The sequence below is a fragment of the Scyliorhinus torazame genome, chromosome 11 (genome assembly GCF_047496885.1).
Source record: "Scyliorhinus torazame isolate Kashiwa2021f chromosome 11, sScyTor2.1, whole genome shotgun sequence".
Taxonomy (NCBI): Eukaryota; Metazoa; Chordata; class Chondrichthyes; order Carcharhiniformes; family Scyliorhinidae; genus Scyliorhinus; species Scyliorhinus torazame.
Window position 1 is genome coordinate 93,641,669 of NC_092717.1, and position 13,972 is coordinate 93,655,640.

Below are 13,972 nucleotides of genomic sequence, written 5' to 3' on the forward strand. Positions count from 1 at the left end.
CTGTACTTGGACAATGTCACAATCTGCGGCCATGATCAGCAGGACCACGACGCCAACCTCCACCGATTTCTCCAAACCGCCCAAAAACTCAACCTCACTTATAACAAGGAGAAATGCGTTTTCCACACGACCAGACTAGCCATCCTCGGCTACGTCATGGTGAACGGGGTCCTAGGACCCGACCCTGACTGTATGCGCCCCCTCCTGCAACTCCCCCTCCCTCACAGCCCCAAGGCCCTGAAGAGGTGCCTCGGGTTCTTTTCATATTATGCCCAGTGGGTCCCCAACTATGTCCCTGCCCTTTGAGCGCCTCAGTATCAATTTCAAAGGGCCCCTCCCCTCCAATAACCGCAATACATATTTCCTCAATATTATTGACGAGTTCTCCCACTTCCCCTTTGCAATCCCTTGCCCCGATATGACCACGTCCACCGTCATTAAAGCCCTACATAGTGTCTTCACCCTGTTTGGTTTCCCCAATTATGTCCACAGTGACCGGGGCTCGTCGTTCATGAGCGACGAACTGCGTCAGTACCTGCTCACTAAGGGCATCACCTCGAGCAGGACTACCAGTTATAACCCCAGGGGAAACGGGCAGGTGGAGAGGGAGAACGCGACGGTCTGGAAGACCGTCCTACTGACCCTGAAGAGACGTTCCTGGAGTCCCCATCTGTGCCCGCACTGGCGCCCCCACTACCGATGCCAGCATGGATGAGCTCGACGCCCAGGCCAGCAGCAACGCCAGAGCTTCGGCAATCACAGCGCACGATCCTTGCGCCGGACCGGTTGAACTTATGAACCTGTCCCCCCGCCGGACTCCATTTTTTAAACAGGGGGTGAATGTGGTGAATGTATTATACCAATAATCCACCACTGTATCAGTACCATGCTTTGCCTTTGTATTTGCATCTATGCTATGTTGTTGCCCTTGTGGGCTCCACCTATGGACCATTGTATGGCATCGTCCAGAGGGGAACATGTTGGAACATGTATGGGCTCCGCCCATGGCTCCTCCCCTTGAGGGGGGTATAAAGAGCAGTCGACCTGTAGGCGGCACACAGTATTGTAACAGTCGCAGGCAGGCACTGTTCTAAGTTGATTAAAACTACGGTTTACCTTTACTCTTGTCTCGAGTGAATTGATGGTCGCATCACCTCCCCGAACAGGCGCCGGAATGCGGCGACTAGGGGCTTTTCACAGTAACTTCATTGAAGCCTACTTGTGACAATAAGTGATTGTTATTATTATTAAATTGTGAGTGAGCACTACCTATAACTTCACCAGTTAACCAAAAATATATTGAATGGTTTACAGAGGACCTGTTTTTTCAAAAATACAAACAAAGGCACTGACAATAGATGGCTATCATGATGTTTGATGTCTGATATTGTACGTAGACCACTTTTTTGGAATTTTCCTATATAGATTTACTACATGCTTGCCCTGACATGTTGCATGGAAATTTACACCGGAGGAACATCAAGATCCACTTCAAAAAGGGACTTTGAAAGGAAGGAATTAAAAATGAAAAGTGCTGGACTTTGATTAACTGTAATTCTGTCAAGACAATGTGCGTTAGCTAGCCAGGATACAACCAACACACACTCAATCCCTACCCTCCCCCCTCCTCATGCTGGGTGAAATAATCCCATCCCCTGTTGGTTTCTAGAAACTTGAAATGTGTCAATAGTTCCTGAAATGACTTGTTCTGCAAAAATGACTGTAACACATGTTAATCAAATTCCTTTCTTGGAATATGCAGACAGGAGGTTTTTTTTAAAGAACTGTTTTTGCCAAGCCAGAAACAGGGAGAATTCTTCTGAAAAAACTGATGATGGCAACGGATAGGAATCTCTCTCTCTCTGAAACTAAAAAAAGCACCATCTCTTGTAAATCCAAAAATCATTCATAGAGTATTTGAATCAGAAATAACCTCAGGAGAAACTCATTGATTTCTGGGAGACCGGTCATGGAATTAAAAGGAAGGACATTTCCTGGGTTTCCAGGAATTTAAAGGAAACCAGCAAACTTCAAACAGCCGCAACAATCTACATCTTAAGGACAAGCAAAAGATTTAATTTTATGTTCTTTTAACTTTGATTTGGACTCTAACTTTTCTTACTTCTTGTGTGTGTGTGCCATCGTGTCTCATTTTTTCCTTGAGATTAGTAACCAATAAATTTGCTTTCTCGTTGACTCAAGAAAACCTGGTTTGAGTGGCTCCTTATTAAAACATAAATACATTTGGATTTGGAAAGGTATCCATGGGGATACCTTTGTTTTTATAAGATCTCTGTTGCAATCAACTGAGGAGACTGAATGAAAGGGAGCTTGTTCGCCCTTTCTCATCCAGTCATAAGGAGGCTTTAAGTAGTTCAGACTGGCAATCACTCATTGGCAAATTTAGCAAGGACTGGGCACCACTTTCATTTAAACTGACAGATAGCGAAATGTTAGTGTGCTGTCTGTATTGTGCAGGGGTGTCGGTTAATTGTAAATTATAATGCCTGATTACCAATCTAATCTAATTTTTTCCAACAGAGTCCTGTATTTCGTTTCATGTTTACTTGCAACATTTTGGTGCTGGCTGCTGGAGGAGAAAACGTAACCTTCTGTTTTATGAAGCAACTACAGTGAAGTATTTGACAGTGAGTGGCTTAGTGAACATGGCAGAGAAGAATAGGGAGGTGTAAAGTGGCTTAGTAATAATAATCTTTATTAGTGTCACATGTAGGCTTACATTAACACTGCAATGAAGTTACTGTGAAAATCTCCTAGTTCTCACATTCCGGCGCCTGTTTGGGTACACCGAGGAAGAATTCAGAATTTCCAATTCACCTAACAAGCACATCTTTTGGGACTTGCGGGAGGAAGAAACCCATGCACACATGGGGAGAAGGTGCAGACTCCGCACAGACAGTGACCTAAGCCGGAAATCGAACCCGGGTCCCTGGCGCTGTGAAGCAACAGTGCTAACCACTGTGCTACTGTGCTGACTTAATGCTATGTGCCAATTTCTATTAACTAAAGACATTGGATAATACATTGTGTGCTTATTTCTCTGGCTGTTGGTTATCCAATTCCATGTGCCCCTGTTCATGTACCCCTTCCTGTTACTTCCTTATCTTCACCTTTGGCTTTTGGAAGCAGCAAAACTTTAATCATTGCAACATTATGTGATATGCTGCAGCGAACAATAAATGTGGATTTGCCTGTTGTTGGTGAATTGCATGTTTAGGCCAGGTTTTCCCATGTACTTAAAACAACGCTTCAGAACACCAATTACAGAGCATCTTTGAGAATGTTAGTGACCTTGTTTAAGCAATTGTATTCATCTGCTTTATTAATATGACAAAGACTATTACAAGTTGCTGGGAACAATCCAGTTGCAAGGAAATTCAAGTGTCTTTCGTTGGCACTGAAAATGCAGTTCTCCATGCAAATATAGGGCCCTTTCTTCCCTGTCCATTGTTGATTAGGTTGTGCACTTTAATTGCGTTTCAAATTAATTTGGAAAATATTTTTCTTTCCTGCACTGTACTCCCCGTGCACTTATTTTTTCCTATATACATTGTACATTTTTGCCTCTTTTTGGTGGACCTGTTGATCCTGAATGGATGGCTTGGCACATTGCTATAAAGATGCACAAGATGCACAAGTTGAAGCACTAGGCGTAGCTGCATTGACCTGGACACATCTGGATTTGTGAGGTCAGCTCATTTGTATGATCTGACCTACGCCGGCGACAGGCTCTCGCTCCTTGGCAGCAGCCAATGCTCAAAATTGGGAATGGGAAACCAACCAAATAAGTGAAGGCAGGCTGCTGTTCAAAAACAGAAGGCAGGAATCTCCAAGAATCCAATGGGTCTCTGAGAAAAACGGCCACTTGGATTTTCTGATTATTCTGTCTTCCCTTCTCAGACCACTCAATCTAATCGGTACCAGGATGTAAAGGACACTGGCAGCTTCTTTGACACTCCTCCAAATACAGGCATTCTGAAAAAGGAAGATATATATGTAAATGGTGCTATTGATATGCTTTGAGATAGCCTTCTTCATCTTCATTAAAGTTTAGCTGACACGTGCCATAACTGAAAATCGAATGAGGAGTCTCAAGGAATTTTTGGAAATGGATAAGGATACCACAAAAACTGTTTTGGGAATGGAATGCTCCACCAATAAACATAACTACCAATGGAAAAAAAGTTGCAAAAACTATCACTTAAAATTATTATATTCAAATGTATTGATGAAACTTGCTACTTAGTCTGCGACTGGAATTCTTACTACACAGAAATAGTTTGGCATTTTCTACTTTCCCATGGGAATATTTTACAGTCCTACTGCAAATTGTACAGCTGAGACCAAAAAGATTGACATCTTCTTTTCCAAAATGAGGAATATGTTGTCCATTATTTCTGGTTCCTTCAGACTTCCCATATATGAAATATCAGCTATTAGAATTTATTTTCTTTGTATAATGTATTCACCCTGACATTTTAAAAAGTAATTGTCTAAAATTGTGTGAAGAAGTGAGAAAGTTATTAATAAAACAGTCTGGGGAAAACTCTTAAATTCAGCACGACCAGTTGCAGTAGAAACAGAGTGAAGGAAAGTGACAGTGTTATCTTCACACCTAACGGAGTGTTTTATTGAGGAACTCAAGTATCTTGGCCCTATTATAGCAGCCATTGCAAGAACAAGAACAATTTTTTATTTTAATTGGGAAAAGCGAGTCATCACAAGTTCAGCATAGAAAATATGAGTACTGCAATCTGAAAGTCAGCTTTTTACAATTAATATTTGGGATATGGTATTACTGACAGGGCAGTCATTTATTATCAATCCCTAATTACTCTGGAGAAAGTGATGGTCAGCTCTCTTCGTGAACTGGTGAAGGTACTTCCATAGTTCTGTAAGGTAGGGAGCTCCAGGATTTTGACCCAGTGATAATAAAGGAATGAGTGGCAATATATATCCACGTTGCATGACCTAGAGAGGAGTCAGGAGGCAATGGTGTTCCCATGCACCTGCTGCCTTAGTCCTTCTAGATGGTAGATGCTATGGATTTGGAAGATCATAGAATCATAGAATCCCTGCAATGCAGAAGGAGGCCATTCGGCCCTTTGAGTCTGCACCAACCCATCGAAAGGGCACTTTACCCATGTTCACTCCACCATATCCCCATAATCCCAGAACATATCCTGCATATCCCAAGACACCAAGGGTCAATTTACCATGGCCAATCCACCTAACCTGCACGTCTTTGTGGGAGGAAACTGGAGCACCCGGAGGAAACCTACGCAAACAAGGGGAGAACAGACAATGACCTAAGGCCGGAATTGAACCCAGGTCCCTGGCATGTGAAGCAGCAGTGCTAACCACTGTGCCACCGCGCTGCCCTTGATGCTGCTCAAGATGCCTTAGCAACCTGTTCCGCATCCTGTAGGTAATCTACATTGTGACCACACAGCGCTGATGGCAGAGAAAGTGTGTAACCTGGTGGAGGGGATCAAGCAGGTTGCTTTGCCCTGGATGTTGTGAATTTCTTGAGTATTGTTACATTTGCTCCCATCCAGGTGAGTGGAGAACATTCTATCACACTCCTGACTTGTGTCTAGTAAGTGGAGAGGCTTTGGGGTATCAAGAGGTGAATCATATGGCACAGAATAGAGTGGACGTGGAGAGGATGTAGGAAAAACTAGAACCAGTGAACACCTTCTCAGACTAAAGGGGCGATCCTTTAAAACAGAGATGAACATAGAACATAGAACATAGGGAGGAATTTCTTCAGAATCTGTGGAACTCTTTGCCGCAGAAGGCTGTGGAGGCCAAATCACTGAGTGTCTTTAAGACAGAGATAGAGGGACTTCCGGTTGGAGCTATGCCGAGGTAGGTCACACGGTCGGCAGCTCCCGCCGATAACGGACTTTTGGGCCCTTTTAAGGAACCCCAGCGGCACTTTGATGAAGATTCCCGGTGTGGGAAGGAAACAGTGAGGGTCCCCCAGCGCTGTATGGAGTGGACCAGGAGTGGGGCGGTCAAAAAAGTGGCTTTAGAGAAGAGAGGAGAACAGGCGCGAAAAAGCAAGATGGCAGCTGGCGGGGATCAGGCAGCGTGGGCCCAGTGGTCCCGGGAGCAGCAGGAGTTTTTAAGAAGCTGCTTTGCTGACTTGAGGGCGGGGATGTTAGCCCCTATGAAGGCGTCGATTGAAAGGCTGGTGGAGATCCAGAAGATGCAGGGGATGGCGATCACGGAGGTGCAGCAGAAGGCCTCTGATAATGAGGATGAGATTCTGGGCCTGGCGGTTAGAGTGGAGGCGCACGAGGCGCTGCACAAAAAATGGCAGGAGAAGCTGGAGGACCTGAAGAATAGGTCGAGGAGGCAGAACCTGCGGATTCTGGGTCTCCCTGAAGGCGTGGAGGGGTCGGATGCTGGGGCGTATGTGACCACGATGCTGAGTACGCTGATGGGCGTGGGTGCTTTCCCGTGGCCCCTGGAGCTGGATGGGGTGCACAGAGTCCTGGAAAGGAGGCCGAGGGCGAACGAGTTGCCGAGAGCTATGGTGGTAAGGTTCCACCGCTTCACCGACAAGGAGTGTGTCCTGCGATGGGCGAAGAAGGAGCGGAGCAGCAGGTGGGAGAACACCGAGATCCGGATTTATCAGGACTGGAGTGCAGAGCTGGCCAAGAAGCGTGCGGGATTCAACCAGGCCAAGGCGGTCCTCCACGGGAAGGGGGTGAAGTTCGGGCTGCTATAGCCGGCGAGGCTGTGGGTCACATATCAGGACCGGCACCACTATTTCGACACGTCGGACGAGGCGTGGACTTTCATCAAGAATGCCAAACGCACAATGTGCGCCACTCTCTTCACACCCACGGACCACGCGCAGCCAGTGGGCGCCGCCATTTTCTACCCCTCAGTCCACGTGCGGCCCATGGGCGCCGCCATCTTGTCCTGCTCCACCAACGTGCGTCCCATGGGCGCCGCCATTTTGTCCCGCCCCCGCAACGGGCGCCCAATGGGCGCCGCCATTTTGTTCCCCGCAGGATCTCCTGCCGCCCCAATCTTGCCTTCCCCACGGGGCATGGACGCCAACGACCTTCCACAACCTGGGCCCCCAACGCTCTTCGTCTGAAACCAGTGATGATCACCCGCAGCTCGCCTCGATGACGCTGGACCAGTCTCGTTCACACAACCTGGCCACCGCTTCGACAACGGTGAAAATCAACGGCCACATGACCTCTTGCCTGCTGGACTCCGGGAACACCGAAAGCTTCATACACCCGGATACGGTAAGGCGCTGCTCCCTCGCGGTCCACCCCGCCAACCAACGGATCTCCCTGGCCTCCGGGTCCCACTCTGTCCCGATCCAAGGGTTCTGCACAGTCACTCTCACAGTCCAGGGCATAGCGTTCAGCGGCTTTCGACTCTACGTCCTTCCTAACCTCTGCACTGCACTATTGCTAGGCCTGGATTTTCAGTGCAATCCCCTGAGCCTCACCCTCAAATTCGGCGGGCCCCTTCCACTCCTCACTGTGTGCGACCTCGCGACCCTAATGGTTGACCCCCCCCTCCCTCTTTGCCAATCTTACTTAAGATTGCAAGCCCGTCGCCACCAGGAGCAGATGGTACAGCACCCAGGACAAGACCTTCATCAGGTCCGAGGTCCAGCGGCTGCTTCGTGAGGGTGTCATCGAGGACAGCCCCTGGAGAGCCCAAGTGGTAGTCGTTAAAACTGGGGAGAAACACTGAATGGTCGTGGACTACTGCCAGACCATCAATCGGTACACGAAGCTCGACGCGTACACCCTCCCATGCATATCTGATATGGTCAATCAGATTGCGCAGTTCCGGGTCGTCTCAACGATAGACCTGAAATCCACCTACCACCAGCTCCCCATCCGTAAATCTGACCGCCCACACACTGCATTTGAGGCAGACGGTCATCTCTACCATTTTCTTAGGGTTCCCCTTGGCGTCACAAATGGGGTCTCGGTCTTCCAAAGGGAGATGGACAGAATGGTCGACCGGTATGGTTTGTGGGCCACGTTCCCGTACCTAGACAATGTCACCATCTGCGGCCATGATCAGCAGGACCACGATGCCAACCTCGCTAAATTTCTCCGCACCGCCACTCTCCTTAATCTTACTTATAACAAAGAGAAGTGTGTGTTCAGCACGGCCCGCTTCGCCATCCTCGGCTATGTGGTCCAGAACGGAGTTCTGGGGCCCGATCCCGACCGCATGCGCCCCCTCATGGAGCTTTTTCTCCCCCACTGCCCCAAGCCCTCAAACGCTGCCTGGGGTTCTTTTCGTACTAAGCTCAGTGGGTCCCAAGCTACGCGGACAAGGCCCGCCCACTCATACAGTCCACCCAGTTCCCCCTCACGGCCGAGGCACAACAGGCCTTCGCCCATATCAGAGCTGATATAGCCAAGGCAGGGATGCACGCAGTAGACGAGACGCTGCTCTTTCAAGTAGAAAGCGACGCATCAGATGTTGCCCTTGCCGCCACCCTCAATCAGGCAGGCAGACCTGTGGCATTCTTTTCCCGCACCCTTCATGCCTCTGAAATTCGGCACTCATCCATCGAAAAAGAGGCCCAGGCTAACATTGAAGCTGTGCGGCATTGGAGGCATTACCTGGCTGGCAGGAGATTCACTCTCCTCACTGACTAATGGTCGGTAGCCTTCATGTTCAACAACACGCAGCGGGGCAATATCAAAAATGATAAAATCTTGCAAGAATTGAGCTCTCCACCTATGACTATGAGATTTTGTATCGCCCCGGCAAACTCAATGAGCCCCCAGACGCCCTCTCCTGAGGTACATGTGCTAGCGCACAAGTAGACCAACTCCGGGCCCTACACGACAGCCTTTGTCAGCTGGGGATCACACGACTGTACATCTCATCAAGGCTCGCAACCTGCCCTACTCCGTCGAAGAGGTACGGACAGTCACCTGGGACTGCCAGGACTGTGTGGAGTGCAAGCCGCACTTCTACCGGCCGGACCGTGCGTGCCTGGTGAAGGCTTCCCGCCCCTTTGAACGCCTCAGCGTGGATTTCAAAGGGTCCCTCCCCTCCACCGACCGTAACACGTACATTCTCAGTGTGGCTGATGAGTACTCCAGGTTCCCCTTCGCCATCCCATGCCCGGATATGACGTCCGCCACCGTCATCAATCCCTCAACACAATCTTCGCTCTGTTCGGTTTCCCCGCCTACATCCACAGTGAAGGGGATCCTCATTCATGAGCGATGAGTTCCTGCTCAGCAGGGGTATCACCTCCAGCAGAACGACCAGCTACAAAACCCGGGGAAATGGGCAGGTAGAAAGGGAGAACGGGACAGTTTGGAGGGCCATCCAGCTGGCCCTAAGGTCCAGGAACCTTCCAGCCTCTCGCTGGCAGGAGGTCCTCCCTGATGCACTGTACTCCATCCAGTCACTAATGTGCACTGCTACGAATAACACACCCCATGAACGTCTTTTTACCTCCCGACTTGGCTCGCAGCTCCAGGACCGGTCCTGCTCCGTAGGCACATCCGACTCCACAATGCGGACCCGTTGGTGGATAGGGTACTCTTGCTCCATGCCAACCCCCAGTATGCCTACGTTGCGTACCCCGACGGCCGCCAAGATACTGTCTCCCTCAGGGACCTGGCACCGTCAGGCTCCAACCAAACACACTGCCCCGTCCTGGCGCCATCCTCCCCCTCCCCGGCGCTCCCATCATTGTCCCCACCAGGCCCATCCCTCCTTCCCCTGCCCACGCAAGAGGACGACGAAGATTTCGGCATGCTCCCGGAGTCATCTAACAGCAGGCCAGCGCCGCTGTCGCCGCCACCGTTACGCCGCTCCCAGCGGAACACCAAGGCTCCAGACAGATTGAACCTTTAACTGGACCTTTAAAATGGACAATTTATTTTTCCTCTCTCTCTTCATGTTGTTTCTACGACAGTGTAAATAATATTCAACACTGTATGTAGTTCCACACCACCCCCGTCGGACTCATTTTTAACAGGGGGTGAATGTGGTGAACCACTGTACACCTGTATTCGGGGATGTAAGGTAGGACTTGTACTACAGGTTTGCCGGTAGCCCCTGCCGGCTGGCTCCGCCCAGTACGAGGAGTATAAATATGCGTGTCCTCTATTCAGCTGCCATTTCGCCAGCTGCAGCAAGAGGCCACGCATCTGACTGCAAGAAAGCATCGTGTTTCACTGCATGCGGATGGCCTGCTCCTGTACATTGCGGATCCGGTGGAGGGGATGGGGGAGGTCATGCAGATTCTTGGGGATTTTGGAGACTTTTTGGGGTATAAGCTGAATGTTGGAAAAAGCGAGCTTTTTGTGATACATGCGAGGGGCCAGGAAAAGAGACTGGGAGAGCTACCGCTTAAGATGGCGGAGAGGAGCTTTCGCTACTTGGGCATTCAGGTGGCTAAGAGCTGGGGTGTTCTGCACAAGCTCAATTTAGCGTGGCTGGTGGATCAGATGGAGGAGGACTTTAAGAGGTGGGCCATGCTGCCGCTTTCCCTGGCGGGCAGGGTGCAGTCCGTGAAGATGACGGTCCTCCCAGGTTCTTGTTCGCCTTCCAGTGCCTTCCCATTCTCATCCCCAAGTCCTTTTTCAAGTGGGTAAATAAGATTATTAAGGGATTTGTGTGGGCAAACAAGACCCCGCGTGTTAAGAGACTGTTCTTGGAGCGCAGTCGGGGGGTGGGGGGGGGGGGGGGTGGCGCTGCCAAATTTCTGCAGCTATTACTGGGCAGCGAATATATCCATGATTCGGAAATGGGTAATGGAGGGAGAGGGGGCGGCGTGGAAACAGTTGGAAGCAGCGTCTTGTCAAGATACTAGCTTGGGGGCACTGATAACGGCACCGCTTCCGCCGACGCGGTATACCACGAGCCCGGTGCTGGCGACGACATTGAGGATCTGGGGGCTTTGGAGACAGCAGAGGGGGGAGGCAGAGGCTTCAGTCTGGGCCCCGATACGGAACAATCACAGGTTTGTTCCGGGTAGAATAGACGGGGGGTTCCGAAGCTGGCACAGGGCGGGTATCAAAAGTATGGGGGACTTGTTCATTGATGGGACTTTTGCTAGTCTGAGGGCGTTGGAGGAGAAATTTGGGCTACCTCCAGGGAATACCTTTAGGTACATGCAGGTTCGGGCATTCATGAAAAAGCAGGTGGGGGAATTTCCGCTGCTGCCTGCCCGGAGGATACAGGACAGGGTGGTCTCGGGGGTGGGGTGGGGGATGGCAAGATATCGGAAATATATCAGGAGCTGCAGGAAGCGGAGGAAGCCTCAGTGGAGGAGCTGAAGGGCAAGTGGAGGAGGAGCTGGGTGAGGAGCTGGATGAGGGTCTGTGGGCTGACGCCCAGGGCAGGGCCAATTCCTCCTCATCTTGCGCCAGGCTTAACCTGATTCAGTTTAAAGTGGTGCACCGGGCGCATATGACAGGAGCGAGAATGAGTAAGTTCTTTGGTGTGGAGGACAGGTGTGTGAGATGTTCAGGGAGCCCAGCAAATCATGTCCATATGTTCTGGGCATGCCCGGCACTTACAAGATTTTGGAAAGGCTTTGCAAAGGCTATGTCAAAGGTGCTGGATACTCGGGTAAAACCGAGCTGGGGGATAGCGATATTTGGGGTATCGGACGATCCGGGATTGCAGGAGTCGAAAGAGGCCGGAGTTCTGGCCTTCGTCTCCTTGGTAGCCCGGAGAAGGCTCTTGTTAATGTGGAGGGACGCGAAACCCCAACGTGTAGAGGCCTGGGTCAGTGACATGGCGGGGTTTCTCAGGTTAGAGAGGATAAAGTTTGCCTTGCGAGGGTCCTTGCAGGGGTTCTCCGGGCGGTGGCAACCGTTCCTTGATTTTCTCGTGGAACGTTAGGTGGAGGTCAGCAGCAGCAGCAAATCGGGGGGGTGGGGGGGGGAGGGGGGGGGGGGGAGGGAGAGGTGGGGGGTAGTTTGGACGGTGGATGGATTTCATTTGTAAAGGACAGATACCCCACCTTGTTTTGTTAAATTGTTAAATGGTTAAGTTGTTTTCTGTTTCATTGCTATGTTTTCTTTTTGTAGTGGTTTGTAAAAATTATTGAAAAATTTTGAATAAAAACAAATTTAAAAAAAAAGACAGCGATAGATAGGTTCTTGATTAATAAGGGGATCAGAAGATATGGGGAGAAGGCAGGAGAATGGGGATGAGAAAATATCAGCCATGATTGAATGCGGAGCAGACTCGATGGGTCGTGTGGCCTAATTCTGCTCCTCTGTCTTATGGTCTTATGGAATACCCAGTCTCTAACTGTAGGAGCCATGGGATTTAGTTGGTTGGTCCAGATAGGTTTCTGGTCAATGTGGGGTGTGGGGGGTTGGGGTGTGGGGTGAGGGGGGTTGGGGTGTGTGGTGAGGAGGGGTGGGGTGTGGGATGAGGGGGATTGAGGTGTGGGGTGAGGGGGGGGGTGTGGTGAGGGGGGTGGGGGGGTTGGGGTGTGGGGTGTGGGGGGTTGGGGTGTGGGGTGAGGGGGGTTGGGGTGTGTGGTGAGGAGGGGTGGGGTGTGGGATGAGGGGGATTGAGGTGTGGGGTGAGGGGGGTGTGAGGGGGTGGGGGGGTTGGGGTGTGGGGTGAGGGGGGTTGAGGTGTGGGGTGAGGGGAGGTTGGGGTATGGGGTGAGGGGGGTTGGGGTGTGGGGGGTTGGGGTGGGCACCCAATTGTCGTGAGGACCCGCAACCAGGCAGGGGAGGTCTCACTTCGTGGCACGCTGCTGACCTCCGTGTCGGCGACCTCTCTCTCCTCTGGCCCGCCGACAATGTCGAGTGCCCTCTGCTCGTGCATGGTGAGGGGACGCTGGTCTGGTAGTTCCCCCTCCGATCTTCTCCCGCTCCTGGCGGTTGTATGCAGCCTTGTCCTGGGGGGGCAAACACAAACAGCAACAGTGTTAGACAGTCCGGTGCATGCAGCCCAGGGGTTGGGTATCTATTGGCATCGGTGGCCAGGGCACCTGGCCATTGCAGCTGGCATGGGTGCAGCCATGTGGGTCAGGGTGGGGGTCCGACCGTCCCCCTGGGGGGGAGTGTGGGGGGAGGGGGGTTAGTGCCAGGGGCACAGCGCTGGGTACTCACCCAAGCTGCCCTGAGGAGGTCGTGCAGTTTTGTTCTGCACTGGTCTCCAGTCCGGGCCACCACCCCGATGGCGCCGACGGTGGCTCCCAACTCCGTCCAGGCATGGCGAACCACGGCGCATGAGGGCCTCCGGCCTGGCCCGGGGTACAGCACCAGCCTCCTCTCCTCCACGGAGTCCAGGAGGGCCTCGAGTTCGGCGTCCCGGAATTGCGCCGCTGCTCTCCCTGCGGCCATGGCGGCTGCGACGCTCCGTGTGTGAGGGGAGAATGCATTCGGTGCAGCCGCGGTGGGGCATCAATCATGGGATCGGCAAATCGGACGCTAGTCCGTTAACAGCATGTTGTGGTTCCCGATCCGCCCATGCTAGCCCCTTTGCAGACTGTGAATAGCTTCACCTGTGGACCCGATCACACCATCGTGAAACTCCACCGTTTTCACGACGGCGTCAACACTTAAGTCTCCAGAATGGAGAATTGACCCCGAGTATTTTCAATCCTTCGTTTGTATTCATATCTCCCCACCTGCCCTCGGATGTTACTGTAGTTTACAGAAAGCACATTCTTGTTTTGGATACCTCCATCATTCTATCTCTGCAGACCCACGTCATTCACTGAGAAACAGTATATTATGGATTGCACAATCCGGAGGGGTGGGAGTCATTAGTTACGTCCCTGCCCTGACAGGGGCAGAGAACCAGGGAGGGTTCCAAAGGCCATGGTGCAGGTGTCCCCTGGTTGGGGTGAGCTCTGCTAATCCCCTGCTTCCTCTGCAGTGGGGCAGTGCTTCTGGGTAGTGCCAACATCTGGTGGGCCGCTGATTGAGCTCGGCCACGCCCATCCTCT

General features: G+C 51.4%; 2 long non-coding RNA genes across 2 annotated transcripts in view; one reads left to right on the plus strand and one right to left on the minus strand.

Annotated features, from left to right (window-relative positions):
* The window catches only part of LOC140385394 (uncharacterized), a 181,138-nt gene extending 177,421 nt beyond the window's left edge, over window positions 1-3,717 (plus strand). Inside the window, exon 2 of the long non-coding RNA XR_011933356.1 lies at window positions 2,542-3,717. This is a non-coding gene — a long non-coding RNA (uncharacterized lncRNA). The remainder of the gene's footprint in view (window positions 1-2,541) is intronic.
* Window positions 2,981-13,972, minus strand: part of LOC140385393 (uncharacterized) — a 165,899-nt gene continuing 154,907 nt past the window's right edge. Inside the window, exons 4-5 of the long non-coding RNA XR_011933355.1 lie at window positions 12,778-12,916; window positions 2,981-3,996 (exon numbers count right to left, since the gene is read on the minus strand). This is a non-coding gene — a long non-coding RNA (uncharacterized lncRNA). The remainder of the gene's footprint in view (window positions 3,997-12,777; window positions 12,917-13,972) is intronic.